The 4966-nt window shown below is 46.8% G+C and overlaps 1 pseudogene; it reads left to right on the top strand.

Moving 5' to 3' along the window:
* The window catches only part of LOC112071545 (sarcolemmal membrane-associated protein-like), an 80346-nt pseudogene that overhangs the window by 43458 nt on the left and 31922 nt on the right, over nt 1–4966 (top strand).

The raw sequence follows: 4966 nt of genomic DNA, 5'->3' as shown, positions 1-4966 counted from the left end.
CACTCAGCCTGAGAAGCACATAGTGGAGCTACCTTGAACCTGGGTTCTGGGAGGAGACCACTCAGCGCTGGGCGAGCAGCACATAGTGGAGCTACCTTGAACCCCTTTTGCCTGAGAGGAGACCACTCAGCCTGGGAGAGTCACGTGAGTGGAGCTACCTTGAACCTGCTTGTTCTGGCGGAGAGAGGACCACTCAGCCTGGGGGAGAGCAGCACGTGATAGCTTGGGAAGCTAGACCTTGAACCTGGGTTCTGGGTGAGAGAGACCACTCAGCCTGGGACGCAGCACATAGTGGAGCTACCTTGGATTTCATGATTGATCAGCTTTTCTTCTGTTCACGTGTAAATTGACTGGATATATTCTTTGCAGTATTAAGCCAAAACATTGAGCTTTTGAATGATGGATAATATGCATAGCATATGCTTCTTATTTAGGATATGGGCTACGTCTGTCTTCATTGTTCTGTTGCGCAATTACCATGTACGTTAGCCTGCTAACAGCCTATTGGAGGAGAGACGCATGTTTCTCTGCTCGCTGAATGTAGAATAGGCAATACAGCATTAACAGGCGGGGAGTTGGAAAGAGGAAGCCCATATTTTCTTATAGTTAACACTGGCCTACATCCTGACAACAATACACCGTATGAGTTTCCTGCTAATGTAGCTTTCTGGACCTTCTAAACTGTGGAGAACGGACGCAGACTGATCGACATGATTGCGTGCCAGGGCTAGTGAGAACGGCCAGACTGATCCGAATGTTGCGTGATCAAGGCCTAGTGAGAACGGACCCAGACTGATCCGGAATGGTTGCGTGACCAGGCCTAGTGAAACGGACCCAGACTGATCCGAATGGGTGCCGCGACCAGGCCAGTGAGAACGGACCCAGACTGATCCGAATGGTTGCGTGACCAGGCCTAGTGAGAACGGACCCAGACTGATCCGAATGGTTTGCTTGACCAGGCCTAGTGAGAACGGACCAGACTGATCCGAATGGTTTGCGTGACCAGGCCTAGTGAGAACGGACCCAGACTGATCGAATGGTTGCGCGACCAGGCCTAGTGAGAACGGACGCAGACTGATCGAATGGTTGCATGACCAGGCCTAGTGAAGAACGGACGCAGACTGATCCGAATGGTTGCGTGACCAGGCCTAGTGAGAAACGGACGCACTGACTTGATCCGAATGCGTTGCGTGACCAGGCCTAGTGAGAACGGACCAGACTGATCAGAATGGTTGCGTGACCAGGCCTAGTGAGAACGGACCCGAACCCAATGGTCTGCGTCACTTGGCTGTAGGCATTCCACCTTCTCCAATCAGGTACAGGGTCCTTCCCCTCTGTGACCACCTTCTCCAATAAGGTACAGGGTCCTTCCCCTCTGTGACCACCTTCTCCAATAAGGTACAGGGTCCTTCCCCTATTTTCTCCAATGGGTTTTGAGAAAGAGGCGAGGAGATAGGATCCAGGAAATGAAGTAAGGATTCCTTGAGAAAAGTGCCAGGGGTTGGGGATGTGGAATAAGCCTTGACTTGATGTGGCAGAGATGAGTGATATTGCTATGTAGTGACCATCCCAACCAAAAGTACCCATAGCATAATTTCGTGTGTGTGTTTGTTCCTGTGTTTGTTCCTGTGTGTGTGTGTGTGTGTGTGTAGCTGGCAGAGGGTCGTCAGGAGGAGTTGACTCAGAGGGGTCAGATGGAGAAGAAGGAACTGCAGCTTTGTATCGATGAGCTGGAGGAGAAGGAACAGACTCTACAGGCCCGTTTTGAGGCCTTACAGGCTGATAACGACTTCTCTAACGAACGCCTCACTGCCCTGCAAGGTAATATAACACACACACAGACACTGGTGCTCCAGACCTTTGCTGCGTGGTCGTGAAAGATGCATGGGTTATCCATCCATCTCCTCTACCCCTGAAATGTCACTGTGTGGGGAAGAGTTTTCCCTCACCGAACCCTAGCAGATGAAACGGGTGATCTAGGAATTGGCTTGTTTATGTCACTCCACATCCTCTCTAATCTAGTGTTGTTATTGTTGTTGTTGTTGTTTCCAGTTGGTTTAGAACAGCTGCAGGAGAAAAGCATCAAGGACAACAACAGTTTAGGTGAGTGGGGGTCTGGGTCGGCTGGGGTCTATCCGTTACCTTGCATAAACTCATCTTTTCCTCCATGTTATTATCTACTGACATAATTGACTCTTCCTTTCGTTGCTTGTTGTTCTTTGTTCCGTCCCGACGTCCGTTTCCGTCAATCTTGTGTTCTGTGTGAACAGTAGCTAGCTGCTGGTTACTGTAGATACCGTTTGTTCATCAAGCATGTAAGAATCCTGCTGTACCCAGTCTCTGTGTTTCTGTGGGAGATCTGATACTGTATGGGATATGCAGTAGGAGTAACCACGATACTGTATGGGATGGGCAGTAGGAGTAACCACGATACTGTATGGGATGGGCTAGTGAGAGTAACCACGATACTATATGGGATGCGGCAGTAGGAGTAACCACGATACTGTATGGGATGTCCAGTAGAGTAACCACGATACTATATGAGATGTGCAGTAGCAGTAACCACGATACGTGATGGGATGTGCAATAGGAGTAACCACGATACTGTATGGGATGGCAGTAGGAGTAACCAACGATCTGATATGGATGGGCAGTAGGAGTAACCACCGATACTGTATGGGATGGCGCATAGAGTAACCACCATACTGTATGGGATGTGCAGTAGGAGTAACCACGATACTGTATGGGATGGGCAGTAAGGAGTAACCACGATACTGTATGGGATCGGTCAAGTGTAGGAGTAACCACGATACTAGTGGAATGGGCAGTAGGAGTAACCACGATACTGTATGGGATGTGCGCGTACAGTAACCACGTACTGTATGAGATGTGGCAGTAGCGAGTAACCACGATACTGGTATAGGGATGTGCGCAGTAGTAGAGTAACCACGATACTGTATGAGATATGCAGTAGCAGTAACCACGTTAAGCTGTATGGGTGTGCATAGCAGTAAACCAACGATACTGTATGGGATGAGGCAGTAGAGTAACCACGATACTGTATGGGATGGGCAGTAGGAGAACCACCATACTGTATGGGGATGTGCAAGTAGGAGTAACACGAACTGTATGGATGGCAGTAGGAGTACCACGATACTGTATGGGATGGCAGTAGAGGACCACCATACTATATGGGATGGGCAGTAGGATGTGACCACCATACTGTAAGGGATGGGCAGTAGGAGTAACCACCATACTGTATGGGATGGGCAGTAGGAGTAACCACGATACTGTATGGGATGGCAGTAGGAGTAACCACGATACTTGTATGGGATGGCAAGTAGGAGTAAAACGATACTGTATGGGAAGGGCAGTAGGAGTAACCACGATACTATATGGATGGGCAGTAGGGAGTAACCACGATACTGTATGGGATGTCAGTAGCAGTAACCACGATACTGTATGAGATGTGCAGTAGTAGTAAACCACGATACTGTATGGGATGTGCAGTAGCAGTAACCACGATACTGTAGACGAGTGCATAGCAGTAACCACGATACTGTATGGATGTGCAGTAAGCAGTAACCACGATACTGTATGAGATGTGCAGTACGCAGTAACCACGATACTGTATGGGATGTGCAGTAGCAGTACCACGACGAACTGTATGAGATCTGCAGTAGCAGTAACCACGAAACTGTATGGATGTGCAGTAGCAGTAACACATAGCTGTATGAATGTGCTAGTAGCCAGTAACCACGATACTGTATGGGATGTGCAGTAGCAGTAACCACGATACTGTATGGATATTGTTAAATTATATAAAATGACTACCTACTGCCCTCAGAAGCTGTCTAGAGAAAACATGCTCAGATACTGGCTCCTCAGAAGCACTGCCCTAGAGGAAACACGTCTAGACATGTCGAAATGATGATGTTTGATCTTTGTTTTTTTATCACCACTGCAGCTGTGAAGCAGTTGAAAGAAGCAGTGGGTTGTCGTTGCACAAGCTGGCTAACTTGATGGAAGTTACGTGTGTTTTCTGGCAGGGTTGGCAAAAAAATGTGTGGCGGAGTGACAAATTGACAATTCATCCTAACATTTCTAAAGATCTGCGTGTCAGTAATGATTTCAAATGTGCTATTACAACTAATGTATTTGAGTCTCTTTCCCACAAACGGAATAATTCCATAGCCCGCTAAACAGAGGCGCTGTCCCATTAGCATGACTGGCTTGATCTTGGAACACAGATTCTCTGTGAATGACAGTGACATTTAACCAAAGGGTGGCAAGCTTATCTTCAATCAGCTTAGAGAATATTTGTTTCCCCACTAGACGGGGGAACCCTCAGTTGTAATAGCGAGTATGTTGTTTAATATCGACACCTCTCTCCTCAAAACGATCTGTGAAGGCTTTGCTACATCTAGTAGTACCATCAATGGTTTAAACAAGGCAGCTCTCACGTACCTGCTCTGAGTCACAGTGGGTTTTAAACAAAGGCGCTCCTCACGTACCTGCTCTGAGTCACAGTGGGTTTTAGACAAGGCAGCTCTTCACGTACAGTGGGGCAAAAAAAGTCTTTAGTCAGCCACCAATTTGCCAAGTTTTCCCACTTAAAAGATGAGAGAGGCCCAGTAATTTTCATCATAGGTACACTTCAACTATGACAGACAAAATGAGAAAACAAGCCAGAAAATCCATTGTAGGATTTTTTTATGAATTTATTTTTGCAAATTATGTGAAAATAAGTATTTTGGTCAATAACAAAAGTTTATCTCATACTTTGTTTATACACCTTGTTGGCAATGACAGAGTCGAAACGTTTTCTGTAAGTCTTCACAAGGTTTTTACAACACCTTTGCTGGTATTTTGGCCCCGATTTCCTACCATGCAGATCTCCTCTAGAGCAGTGATGTTTTGGGCTGTCTGTTATTTTCAATAGTTTTGATGTCTTACTATTATTCTA

This window comes from Salvelinus sp. IW2-2015, unplaced genomic scaffold (genome assembly GCF_002910315.2).
Source record: "Salvelinus sp. IW2-2015 unplaced genomic scaffold, ASM291031v2 Un_scaffold1636, whole genome shotgun sequence".
NCBI classification, from domain to species: domain Eukaryota; kingdom Metazoa; phylum Chordata; class Actinopteri; order Salmoniformes; family Salmonidae; genus Salvelinus; species Salvelinus sp. IW2-2015.
The sequence above is the reverse complement of the archived record's forward strand: the minus strand, read 5'-3'. Positions and strand labels throughout refer to the sequence as shown.